This window comes from Hermetia illucens, chromosome 3 (assembly GCF_905115235.1).
Source record: "Hermetia illucens chromosome 3, iHerIll2.2.curated.20191125, whole genome shotgun sequence".
NCBI classification, from domain to species: Eukaryota; Metazoa; Arthropoda; class Insecta; order Diptera; family Stratiomyidae; genus Hermetia; species Hermetia illucens.
In genome coordinates this window covers 97,668,878-97,683,115 of record NC_051851.1, presented here as the reverse complement: position 1 = coordinate 97,683,115, position 14,238 = coordinate 97,668,878, and the positions used below count along the sequence as shown (strand labels likewise).

The window sequence follows — 14,238 nt, the reverse complement described above, 5'->3', positions numbered from 1 at the left end:
CGATTATATGTAATATTATAACCATGACTAATATTTATTATATGTTATATCTCTTAAACAATATTTAAACGTCAATGACGTAATTGATCTTCTTGAGAAAACCGGATTTTATGTCATTCCGGCGTCACTTTAAAGTTATATAAATCAGACTACATACTCCTGTGGTGGGAATTTTTGAAGCTTGTTTCACATGAACATTTTTTCTCTAAATTTAAACACGTATGAAGGCGAAGTTTATGCTTGGCGGTTTGTCTTTTGCAAGAATCTAATTTTATTCTATTTAAAGGAATGGAAATCAGCGAAACGTAAAATCTAACAGAAATCAATAAAGACGACATAAAAAATTAAGTTGAGCAAATGGACGGCCTTTATTTTTGGTCAAAAATAAAGCTTTTTATTAGCTTCAATCCATTTTTGTTTAAATCAATAATTAATTACTGCGTAATCATTACGAACATAAAAGGGAAAACCTTAGCAGCCACTCAACCATTAGCAGGATATGCTCCCAAGAAGGCATGTGTGCTTGTTTGGCCATTGGTGGGTAATAAGCTTTGCACGCGGGAGGAGGAGGAAGCATATACAAATGATAAACACAGGATTTGGTCATAATTATAAGAAGAAAAAATCATTTCACTCTCACCACTATCTGAAAAACAAGTAAAATGGTAGCCATTACAACACAAACGTTAATATTTAAAGTATCAGAGGAAACCGTCCGAAAGAGCTTCAGTCAAGATATTAAGTAAGGTATGAAGAACCCTCGCATACCGGTTTAGATTTTCGAATCCGATAGTTGAAACAGTTTTGAGGGATTTCAACCAAAGGGGAAAGGATAGTGTATTTGATATATGTTATTCATATGTAATTTATGCGAGGGAACGTGGAGTCAGATTATTTCGTTTACTTCGTTTACATCACTCAGTCGAAGAAATTCCAAAATCGCAAATACACGAAGTGTACATCATAGTACGTTGCACTAACTACGGTAGGTAAGTAGGTATCAGTGGTCACTCCGTTTTGATGCCACAAAATCCTAAGACCGTGACTGTTGTTATGGGAGCAGAGTCCAGCCGGCTCGGATCTTCAAAGCCTGCCCGTAGCATTCACGAAGGAAAGCAGCTCGCCCACCCTGCAACTAGAAATCTCTCTGAGGTGGTTTACCCAGTGTCCGCAGTCTGACTCCAGCCAGAGCTAGGCAATCGCAGAGAAAGTGCATGAGGGTTCCCTTCCTTCTCAGCAGCTTCAGTAATGCGAGTTGTAGGGTATGCCGAGCCTTGCGGCATGATCTCCTATGGTCCAGTGCCCCGTGCAGACCGCCGTAATCTTGAATGGATTTGCACACGTCTGGCACAGGAGCTCTCGTGATCGGGGTATGTTATGAGCGTTCAAAGCCTGCCACCATACAATAGAGCCGTACGTTAGGATCGGACGCACTACAGCGGTGTACATCCAGAGAACCGTCCTCGGCCGGAGACCCCATTTCCTTGCAAATGTTCTCTTGCAGGCATAGAAGGCATAGAAGTTCAATGTTCAACCTCCAATTTAGCTTAGGATCCAGGATTACACCCAGATACTTTACATTAGAGGAAAGAACCAATCTTTGTTCGTTCAGCCGTGGTAGATGGAATTCAGGTATCCTTGTCTTGGTGGTGAATAGCATCAGTTGCGTTTTGGTTAGGTTTATGCTGAGTCCGCATCTTGCGGCCCACAGGCACACCTTTCGCAACGCTCCTTCCATGATGTCGCTCATAATGGACAGAAACATCCCTGATACTAATATCACCAAGTCGTCGGCATACGCCACCACCTTCACCCCGCTGCTGTCAAATGTACGTAAAATTTTGTCCATTACTATTAACCAGAGCACCAGTGAGATGGCGTCACCCTGGGGCGTGCCTCTGTTCACAGCTCTGGTGAAGTAGTTGCCCCCCAGATCCGACTGGATTATCCTGGTACTCAGCATGGATATAATCCAATGCGTGAGATACCCCTCCAATCCAACACCGGTCAAGGTTTCCATGATGGCGTTGGTACTGACGTTGTTAAAAGCTCCCTCTATATCCAAGAAGGCAACAAGGCTAACTATAATATATTTCTATTAAAGTTCTGCTGTCCAATGTTTGCCACCACCACAAATTATTACTAACGAAGTTATAACAGATCAAAGTTGTCGCTTTTTTTGAAAATTTACTGCAATTTAAGACTTTGAATGTCAGTATCACACAATATTGAATAATCTGATATAATATGCATATATGCACATTAGGAGTTTGGTTCAAATGGGACAAATGTCCACTTAAATATTCTCATATAAGAAATACACCAAGCCTTTCATGGCCGAAGGGCGACTTTTTCGCTTTCGACTTGTTTATTTTTATTAGAACCAACCTGTCCCAACTGCCGCGTTTATCGAGGGAAAACTTAACAGGGTAGGTAGTTTCATTCCTCAAAACAAGTTCGTGGTCTACACTGTTAGTGCATCTTCAACACAAAATAAGTACCGTTGTTAGAAAATAACTCACCACAGACTTCCGTGGAACTTAACACTTTCAAGACATGTATAATATGTCAACCACCTTGAATGCCTGTGTGAAGTTGTCAGATCTCCCATAAGGTGCGTCCCTTCGTGCGGATAATACAACACGCTCAGCCGATGCATTATGGACGTGCAATCAAGAGATGTGCGTGTACGCGTATGCTTATGCGGAGGCCGGGTAGGTGGGAAGTAAATGCCAACTAGGGAATAAAAATTGGCTATGGGAAGGACACCCAGAAATCAAACCAAACATAGAGGACGAGAAAGGTAGTTTTTTTTACGGTGCAGGGCTTCGGATACCCAGTACCGGGGTTTTTTTTTGGAGTGGGCAAGCGGGCTCCCGGACGTCGATATCCAGCGGCCGCAGTGCCTCAGTAGTGGAGAACTCGACTACTTTGGCATCGAATGCTACAGGAGATCTTAGTGGAGTGGAAATGAGCTCTACACCGGATCCTTTTCGGAAAAGCTCGAAACTTGGGAGGTCACCACTGAGGGCAATATTACCCTTAGGTAGTCGAAGTTCGCCGCGGGACTCGGAACGGAATTTGCAAAGTCCCTGGACTGACATAATTATCGATGCTGTAAAAGACGACCGTGGAAGGCAGCAAACTACAACAGTGTTAATTTCATTGGTGGAACGTATAATGCTGTGAGTTCATTAAGGAGAAGCGGAATATCCACCGAAATACCAGGGCTTCGTTATGTGGCATTAACTTGCCCTACATTAGGCCAGTGGAGAAGAGAAATGCCCAAGCGTCATGTGGCAAAATCACGCAGGTGATGCCTTTCCAACATAAGGTAGGTGAGAACGCAGGCAAACGGAGTAGGGATGGAATAAGTGAATCCCTTGGTGTCCAACAAGCGGCCAAGAAGAAAAAGGAGAAAGTTTTCGGGTAGTTTTTCGATCACGGCCCCAACTTTGAAAAAAGGTTGCACCAGGCGTATGCAAAAGAGGCATCTGATGCTGGAGCTAAAACAAAACTAGCGAGAAGACAGTCGATAGTTTTCGCGGTCATGTGGAAAAGGTACTTAGGTGGGCAAGCTGACGTGAAAGTTCGAAAGCAACAGATAGTAATCGAGTGCAAAGACCTAGACAAGGTTACATCCCGAGAGGTTATCTATGCTGCGCTAAGGGAACAATTCAACCTTAGCGAAAGTGCCATCAAAAGGATGAAGAAGGCATATGGAGGTACACAGATCGCCATTATTAGCATGCCGATGGAATGCCGGCAAGGTAAAAATGGGTTGGGTTGTGTGCTGACTTAGGGAGCAAGTATCTCCTTAGAGATGCTTCAGATGCCTCGATTTTGCTCATTTTGCGGCAGCACTAGTGAGCATGATAGGTCGAGAGGGTGCAGGAAGTGTGCCACCCTATCAAAGACTGCATGCAAGATTCACGATGCATGTTGTGGAAAGGGAAAAAGGGAGTGAACGACCGCACGTTGCAGGTGGGTGATGGCAGGTGGCCGGCATATAGGATGGAGATGAATCGTAGGGTTAAATGAGGTTGATATAAATCAACCTTAACCATTGCAAGGCAACTCAAGACTTGCTCTCGCAAACCATTCGAGAGTCGAGTGTGGACGTGGCGGGTAATATGTGAACCGTTTCGAAATTACGTTGATGCTACGTGGGTGAAAGACTCATCGGGAAACGCGGCGATATGTGCATGTGGACAGCAAGCTATTCAAGAAATAATGGTATTTCTTGGAGCCGGCTTTGTAAGGACAAAAGTCAACGGTGTCCATATCTACAGCTGTTATGCTCCTCCAAGTGCAACATTAGCGCAATATGAGGAAATGCTAGACAGCTTGGTGTTGGATACTAAGGATCACAGCATCAAAATCATTTCCGCCGTGGACCTTAGACTGAACCAGAGGGAAGCCAGAACACTGGAAGTAGGAGAAGGAATATCGCAATCTTCGGAATAGCCTTAAGGGGAAGTAAGTGGAATTGCTATAAGCAGTTGTGCTTTGAGGCAAATACGAACCCGTACGGCGCTGCTTACAAGGTTGTAATGAAAAAGATTTGTGAACAAAAATCACCCCAAGTGACGTGCCCGGGACTCTTGGTCAAATTAATCGTAATTATTTTCAGACAACAGGAAGAAAATGGACCTCAACCAACGATGCAACAGCACGTCTTCCCAATCCCGAGGGTTACCAAGGAGGAACTACGTGAGATCTGTGGATGAATTGGGGAGAGTAAGGCTCCGGAATTGGATGGGATTCCGAACAAAGCACTGAAGTTGGTAGCTAAAATTAGACACGCATGGTTCATAAGTACATTTGAATCCTGCATGGTAGAGGGAGTGTTTCCCGCGCAATGGAAAAGGCAGAAGTTGTTCCTGCTATCGAAGCCCCAAAAACCACCTAGTGCACCCTCTTCATATCGCCTATCTGCCTTTTAGATACTATGGGGAAGCTGTTGGGGAAAGTGATATACAACAGGCTGCTTCCGGTCGTCGAGCTAGCGGGTGGTCTATTAGAGCGGCAGTGTGAGTTTCGCAGAGGACAGTCCATAATCGATGCCATTGCAGCGGTCGTAGACCTAGCCTAGGAGGCATCGGCTGCTGGTAAGTGCTAGGCGGTTCAGAAATGCCTTTAACTCAGTCAACTGGGGTTGGATTAAGGGCACACTGGCTAAACTGGTCTCTGGTTACTTAGTTCCGATAATCGGGAGTTATCTTTCCATAAGACTTCTTTGGTGTGAGGCGGACGACGGGCCGAAGGAATATGTTGTGACAGCAGATGTTCCCCGAGGCTCTGTACTGAAGCCCCTGCTGAGGAACATAATGTATGACGCAGTGCTCGGCCTTTGCATGCAAAGGAGGCAACATTGTTTAGTTTTACAGACGACCTGGCAGTGGTAGTAATTGCGAAACACCACCAGGGCATGGAATTGTCTGCAAGCGAAATCATTCATGCCATCAAATCATGGCCCCAAATGGTGAAATTGGACCTCGCGGAAGATAAGACGGAGGCGGCCGTTATTACCAATCGCAGGAATAACAATACTGTCAAAATTCGGGTTGGTAATCACAAGTTCGTTCAAAAATCCATCACTAGATACTTGGGGGAAATGATTGATGCCAAGTTGAGCTTCAAGGGCACCTGGACTATGCGCGCGAAAGGGTAGCAAAGGCTAGCTCATCCCTAGCAAGGATGATGCCTAATATTAGAGGGCCAAAATCTAGCCGTCGGCTGTTTATCGCAGGGGTGGTGAAATCCTGCTATACGCGGCTCCTGTTTGGGCGTTCGCACTGGATAACACAGTGAACCAGGGAAGGGTAAGTTCGGCATACCGGCCAATCGTGTGGAAGGTGTGCAGTAACTATAGGATAGTATCTGGCGAGGCAGTGTGTGCCATCGCGGCGATGATTCCCTTAGATCTTCTAGCGAATGAGGCACACTGTCTCTGTCGGAGAAGGAGGGCGAATCGGCCGAAGTGACTGCGGACTTCCGAAAGACTACTAGGAAGGAGCTGTACAGGAGATGGCAGCATCGGTGGAATAATTCCGAAAAATGCCACTGGGCCCATACACTGATCCCGTGTGTTTAGAAATGGGTCGAGCGAAAAACATGGAGAATTGATTTACCATCTATTGCAGTTCCTTACGGGACACGGTGGATATAGGAAGTACTTGCATCTCTTCGGATTGAATGAATCCCCAGATTGTCCCGAATGCGCCGTTATACCCGAGGACCCGGAGCTAGTTCTGTTCCACTGTCGTTGATTCGTGAATGAAAGAGGGAGGTTAAACGACGCCCTCAACGCAGTTATCGAACCCCATAATTTCGTCAAGGAGATGCTGAGGTCCGGAGCAAATTGGAGTGCGATAAACGCAGCAGTAACTGCGATACAAGAAAAGCTGTAGGAATTGGAGCGTCCCCGGAAAGCGCGACGGATGCGTTACTTAGTTGTGCTGGGGTAAACCAGTAGTTGGCGAAGAAGTGGAGGTGGTTTTAGTGGGTGAGCTCCATCCATAAAAAAAAAACACATTTATATTTACCACTTTGCAAAACTTGAACCTAAAAATCGTTCTTGCGAACCTTTAGCTTAAATCTTTGTATCTCTAGAAGCTTTGAAGGTCCTTCATATATGTACGTAGGTAACACTAATGCAACGAACTTTTATAAAATCAGATGCTTATGGATAACTGCACCAATTGTGGAATTGGAAACCTTGACATTTGTAATTATGCCATTAATTATTCTTTTCAACCAAGATTTCAGATGCAAAGGTAACATTACCATCAATCAACCCCCCAGAAAAAATGATAACGTCAACTCGTCAAAGGTCAACCAAGCATCACTGATCTTTTGAAAGCATATACCGATAATGATTGATTGATTTTACAACCAACCATTTCTCTAGTCGAATGCGGGCATTCCAAATTGAATGGAAAGAAGTGAACCACACGCGCCACAAATTTCAACTTTCAACTAATTTAACGTAGGTAATTTCAAATCGTAAGATTTCGATGGAAAATGCAGAATTGCACCATTAATTCAATAAATAGATTGAGGGAATTAATTATTTTACTGAATCTTTGAAAACCATTAATATAGAGAACCTCTGGCCCTTTGGAAATAAATATTATTTTATTAATAATCAAAGCCAGCTATGTAAGTAAGTAATTATTGTCCTCAGCTCCCTTCTTACCAGGAATTAACATTAACATTAATTTCACATATGGAAGTGAATTTGCTACCGAAAGGTTTGTCTAAAATGGCTAGTTCTTTCTAAAAGGAACAACTCTAGCTAGGTTTTTGTAGTGGACCTGTCCTTCATTTGACCTGCTCCCTCTTGCTTCTCACAGCATATTCTATACCTGCATTCTCAATAAGGTTACACATGTTATGGATTGTGGATTGTTGTAGTTCTGATAAGAATTCTGGTGCTTTTGCTATAATTGAAAGAGCTAGATGTACAGTTTCGACATTGGGAGCCAAAAATAATTTTGCGTCGGCAGCAAGAACGAGATGCCAATGCCATCATACTTTTGGGAATTAGTGTGGATTTCCATACAGTAAATAAAAATTATATTATTTTATAATAATATAATCGCTCACTAAAAAATCTGGTAATACAATCGGTGTTTGGATGCGAAAAAGACTACTGAAAATGGAGTGGTATACGTGCAGAAATAGCATTTTCCAAAATGGATATAAATTCAATTTTCCAGAAAGTAGGCAGAAATGACTGCTATTGATCAACTGCGGGCTATGTTGGATCAGATAGAGGTAAGGAAAAACCACTAGATAAACGATCAAATTGATGAACCGAGAGTCTGCTAAAACTCTCACCAGATTCTCATGAAAATCGTTAGTCAAATAATAATAAAACTGAAACAGAACACCAAAATGAAATGTTAAAGAAGAAAACTATTCCCAGTGTAATTATCGCGTTGCAAACGTAGATTCAAGGAAACTTTGGCGCGCCACAAAACACCTCAGATTCAAAAATTCATTAGAGTCATACATCAGTTTTATGTGAGATATACAAAAGTAGCGAGGTATTATACGAGTACGTTATGCATTATTTTTTTATTTGAATTAATTTCATTTGAGTGTATTCCATATTATAGAACTACATTAGCACTCGTGTAATCTCTCCAATCAATTTATTAATCAACTAATTTGAATATTTGTACTTTTTGTCTTTGACTTAAAGGGAGGGGAGCACCCCTTACATGCGTAAGTGGGAGGAAGTAAATTGATAGAAGGTATAGTTATGTGGGACATTAATGATTTATAACCGGTGTCCTGCTTATTCAAGCTTTCTTTGAAACAGGTTGACAGTGCTTGGAAACCTAAGATCTCATAAACGACAAACTTTCAAAAAATCAATAAGAATATTCTTCTCTCTTGACTACACTCGCACCCTGGGCTTTCCCTACGTACTCGAAGGAATCGCCCCCTTTCCCCGTCTCTCGACGGGTTTGGCTGCAAATTTGAAAGCAAAGTATACATCGACCATCATTCCAAAACCCTGACTGTACAGTCTCATTACTGTTGTGGAAAAAGAACAATACTTGTACATAAAAACCGAAAGCACACCGAATAATACAGTTATTTATCGATTGGATTATATTGCATTTACCCTTGGTTTTCAATAGCGATTCCATTCCATTCCATTGGGGAAATGACCGATCCAGGAGAACTCTTCTTCTATGGCGCTGCTGTCCTATGTCCGTTATTGGCCTCTCGAAGTTTTTGTTTTCACTCTTCTCGCTCCAGCAATCTGCAATCAATCGAGGAACCTGTGGCGTTGTCCACTGAAACCTCTTATCTGCTTCGAGGTTTTCCAGGTAGTTGTTCACCTTCCACCTTAACTTTAACTAGGCGTTTGGGAATGCTTCTGTCGTCGGCATGCTCTACATGACCTGCCAATTGAAGCTAGCGAATCCTAATAAGGATAAGGAAAAGTTTCATCATATATTAGGTACAGTTCACCTTTGTGTTTCAGTCGCCATTCACCTTCAGTGGGTCTAAGATTCTCCTAAGATATATGGACAAGCGTTGACTTTTCACGTTGAAATCTGGTATCCACAAACAGAATGCTATGAGAAAACTTCGAGCCTTCTTCCAATTATTTGTGAGACTTTGTAACATATATACAGCCACGATATCCCTCTGCTATTCTCGCAGTAGAGTTTGCATTTATAAATAGAATAAATGACACTTTTGCCATAATTTCATGCCGTAGTTTCCTAAGACTGAATAGTATTTATGAGTTTGCAAAACTTGATAGCCATCCCTATGTTCATTACTTTTAGTAGCTTTATAGGCATTCCATCCATACCCATCGTTCTGGTGTTTCTGAATGTTTTGAGGGCATCTTTCACTAAGTTGAGTAGCTCCTCGAAATATTGGATCCATCCATTTTTTATCTGCCTCTTGTCTTCAATAAGATTCCCTGATTTATTCCTGGAAAATGTGGTTCTGGGCTGGAATCCTGCTGTCATTCTTTTCGTTTAGTTGTGAACAAACTCGTCAAAATTACGATTTATAAAATTGGTTATATTCGTTTTACGTAATGCTCCTCCAATTGAGACTGTGTTTTTGAAATTAATGGGTAAAGTTAAGTCCATTGGTTCAGTAGCAAACAGGACCCGAAAAATGTGTGCTTGGGCAGGCTTTTTAGTCCACTTCTATAATGTGGCCGAATCAGGTTGTTTCAGCGTGACACCTGTCGACGCCACACTTTTCTAAGCATATTTTGACTTTTCGTTGCCGAAAAATGTCGACGCTTTGGCGCAAGTATGTTCCGCCACTATTTATTTTGTATGCAATCAGTGTTAATTCTCGGGTTTTTGTAAAGCTCTTTCGCCATCGTTAACTCTACGAGAAAAGATATTAGTTTAGCTGACAGGGACTTATACGGCCAATCTTATTAAATATTTTTTTCGACAGTATATGTTCCTTGTTTCATCGGTCTCCCATTCTTTTAATTATTTCATTTCGATTCATTACATTTCATTGTTTCAAGCGTGGAATACATTGTAGTGAGAGAAAGTGTTGCAGGCAACCCACATTTAATTAATAGGCGACATTTTTACAAATCGTCCCAGCCACTGATGACCACATGGTGATTTAGGGGATTGAAGTTTAGGGACTAACAATCTGTAAATTTCGGAACTTCACTGCTAACGAATTGCAAACAACGCCTCGGATAGGATGTGGTCTCATGGTTACGACCTTTCCTTATCTCAAAAACGTGTTTAGCATTGGTTTCTGGAATGTGCGGATGTTCCTCAACAACAGTATTCAGGGTCTTCAGATTCAGGTTTCTTCAACTCAAGCAACAATTTCAGCGATATTAACTGGTCATTCTGGGGTAGGCGAAGTGAGATGCCTTATTACGGCACTGGGCTTTGGACTTTATCAAGTATTGGTCGCATTCAAATTATTCACTTTGTAAGCAGCAGTAGTTTTAGGAGTTTTCGTCTGGATGTGCGCAACAAGAAAGACGTTGATATCGATCCCGAAAGGGATCACAATCTAATGGTTCTCAAAACGTTGGAGAGCTTGGACCCTCCCAAGTTCAACATTCACCGCTTATCCAGAATAGAAGAGCTGTCTTGATAATCGGGTGGCAGATATCTTGACTAACGTGTCTGAAAATATTGATAAGCATTGAGCTATCATAATAAATGCTCGTTTCTCGCAGGTCGTCTGTTCTTCATCAACTTTGAGAAGGCTTTCGATAGCGTCAAGGTATGTGGTGTACTCTACGAAGGAGGGCCATTCCGGACATACTAAGAATTATTAATCTCAGAGAAACTCGAGGTTATTGGTGACGTTCTTCATGCTGCCTCGTTCGGAGACAGTGAAGGACTTCAACGCATCATGACATCTTTCCCCAAACTCCTGGACTACGTTAATGACATCTGTTTGGTCTCTCACCGAGTCATAGACTTTGGGCAGTTATCTCAACACCAAGGTCAGGTTGAGACTGCTCTATGCTAATGTTCCAAGCTTTCGTCTACACTAGCCTCTGACGGCTCATGGGGGTATATTGGACGGAGGCAATTTCGAATGAAGAATTTCCTTGGTGCACAGACTGGTTACCTACGGACAAGTTAATGAGAAGGCAGAAGTGGGAATGATTAGGTCACACATTAAGGCGGGGTGGCAAATCCATTGCTGGCTACACTATGCAGCAGAATCCAACTGGGTGGGGCACCCCAAGAGCACTTTGCGCAGAATAATAGAGGGGGAGTGCAAGCGTCTCGGAAAGACATGGAGGGAGTTGGACCGCTTTTCGACGGAACGCCGAACGATGGCGCAAACGCGTGGTTGATTTGCAGTGCTCCATGGAAGGACTAATGGGAATCATATATATAAAAGAAACTTTTAATAGGCCATCCAGGTCATCCAGGCAAAAAAAAAGTTTTGCACCCTCCATTCACATGTATGAGCACCCCCCTTAAACTCAACGCAAAATGGGGCCACTTGCCATTTGTAAAAGAAACAGCAGATCACATGCTCTCATCAATTTTCGTGACAATCGGTCCAGCCGATTGACAGACAGACAGACAGACATTGAATCGATTCTAATAAGGGTTTGTTTCACAGAAAACCTTAAGAATCTGGACATTTACCTAATATTGTTTTGTTATAAATAATGAATAATGAAATAATGTCCACAATACGCTTTACTAGAGAATTATAGAATGTTTATGCGATTCCTGTGTTTATTTTAAAATTTAGAAGCAAACTCCTTATTGCTAGATCCCATATTAAACATTTTGGAACACTAAGCTCTTGCAATGGAAAGCCGCGATTGATATCTTGCTGGTAGCAGACGGGCTCGAATCACAACTAGATATCGGATACCAGTCAACTTAGCTGCGAATGAGTACCAAAGTCAAATCAGATTAATAATTCCCGGAAAGTGCAATGTTGACCACGTTCCTACCTAATGTCAACCCCTCGAATGAAGAGTTCTATGACTTTTCCAGGCCTAGGTCAAAATTGGATTGTTTCGCCGTGGACTAACGTTATATTATGGGGAGAAATGTCGACCATAGTAACGACTTTTATTGTATTCCAACTGTGAAACATAAATTCGTAATTAGAACGATCGATATCGCGAGTGTTTTCGTAAGTAGACATCAGCTGATATGCTTAAACAATAGCTGTAACTGTAAAATAACCCCTTACGGTAAAATATATTTCAAAAAGGGCATGGTAGTATACACCCTTCACTAGGGCACCCTGTGCGGTGTGGGAAGCGCAATTTAATGAAATTTGCATGTAAAAAATAATATCATCAAACCCATCAAACCATAATATCATCAAAGCCTTCCGCCAAAAAAATACAAATGGATGATACGCGATTATTTTGCAACAACGCGAAGTTCAACTGCATGTTTGAGAACCCAAAAGATTGGTAATCAAGGAATTTAGCTGAGAAATTCCACAAATGCACTCCACTTTTTAAGGTTTTATGTGAAACAAAACCTTATCAGAATTAATTCAATGTCTGTCTGTCACACCCGATTTACTCGGAAACGACTAAACCAATTGCCAATTATTGGTGAGAACGTGTGGTCTGTGAATCCTTTTACATATAAGGAGTAGCATAACTTTACAGGGGCGAAAGGGGGGTGTAACATTTTTGTTCGCAGAATATGATTATCTGGCGTATCACGTGTCAGGACCCGATTAGTACTTATCGAAACTGATAATAATTTTGATACCAACCAGGTCGAAAAAAATCACAATAATGCATCCATACGAAATCTAGGCCTCAAAATATATCCCATTACGATATCTGCCTAAATAAAGTTAATAATAGCACATTACCATATTTCAGAAATTTTTCCGACCTTATCCCCCTTTCATCCTAGAAATACCGTTATAAGTGATAATATAATGCAGTTTTAGAAAGTTTGAAAAAAGTGCAGCTATTATTAACAAAGTTAGTATTTCACGTGAACTTATCGAAACCAATGACGTCATCATCAGCTCACATGAACGGCGAAGTTGCAGTTTGATAATACATATATCAAGGAATATTTTGAATAGAAAAAAACGAGCATGTGAAATTGTGCACACAAGATGAACACAAAACCTTTATACCCGAGGCGTCCAGCTTCCGATATTCCGACTTGTTTATTATTAAACCCTGCTCATTTTCAAATGTGGATTTACCTTCCGTGGCGAATTGACTTGAACATTTTTTTGCTTAAAAAAGATAGTATTTTACCGGCTTGGGATTGAGAAACTACGGGAAATCTAGCAAAAAGTAAATAAGTGGAATGTATTTAATCGATCTACATTACTTTATATTTTTGCAAAACAAATCAGATTAATTATTGCTCCAGCCACACTCATTTCTATCTATGCCTCAAACTATGGGAAAATTGAACATATGCGGCTTCGTCGGAAAAGATTTAAAATTCGGTTAAAGATTGGTCGAAATAATTATAGAAAACCCAACCGGTCAATATATGCTTAATCAGAAGCTATTGGATGAGTTGTCTCATGGCTGATAGATACATATTTTCCTTTTCTTAATGGCTACCTGGTTGAATCTTCAGCTATTACCAACTTCATAGGCGGGGAATCTTATCATTTCCAAATGCAGCACAGCATGCAAGTTGGTACTGCCTTGGCAAGGTAGAGAACTAGTGTTACATGTTTCTTAAAAGATTAAACAATTTGAACGAGATCTGTTCGGGCGGCGCTTTCACAACATATTTTCAAGTAGCAAATGGTGCGTTGATTATAAGATCTTCAAACAGTACTACATAGTAATTGCAGAAAATCATTGAATTCCGATGAGCAACTAGTTGCAATAAGGCAATAACAAAAGGGTCCATACCTTGTTTATGGTGCGAATGCCGATGATGGTATTTTCTCCACTGCAGCGCTCTTCTCCCCTTTTCAATTATTACTGGCTTTTACCGATGATTATTGATAGTCACTGCAAGCACTTCACCGCTCAATCTTCGCAGCACGAAAGGTGGATGCGCCTCTGCACCTCGAAATAAGATGAAGATGACCTGTTGCGCTTCCGCTTCACGATTCTCCTTCACTTCTCCAATGGTGTCTCGTCTGGAGACGATTTCACTCACCATTAACTTGCACAAATCCAACTAGTAATCAGCAAACTTACATGGGGAGGCTTCGCTTATATTTATGGATTGCAACAAGAGACCACTTTACATTTAAATCGCACGAAAAAAG

At 41.6% G+C, this 14,238-nt stretch overlaps 1 protein-coding gene and 1 long non-coding RNA gene across 3 annotated transcripts in view; both read right to left on the bottom strand.

The window, feature by feature from the left end:
- The window catches only part of LOC119651153, a 414,598-nt gene that overhangs the window by 230,755 nt on the left and 169,605 nt on the right, over nt 1-14,238 (bottom strand). The window lies entirely within an intron of this gene.
- Nucleotides 8,222-9,193, bottom strand: LOC119651155. The gene is made up of 3 exons (XR_005249431.1): nt 9,019-9,193; nt 8,642-8,947; nt 8,222-8,550 (listed from the first exon to the last, which is right to left on the bottom strand). It is a non-coding gene; the product is annotated as an uncharacterized LOC119651155 (long non-coding RNA).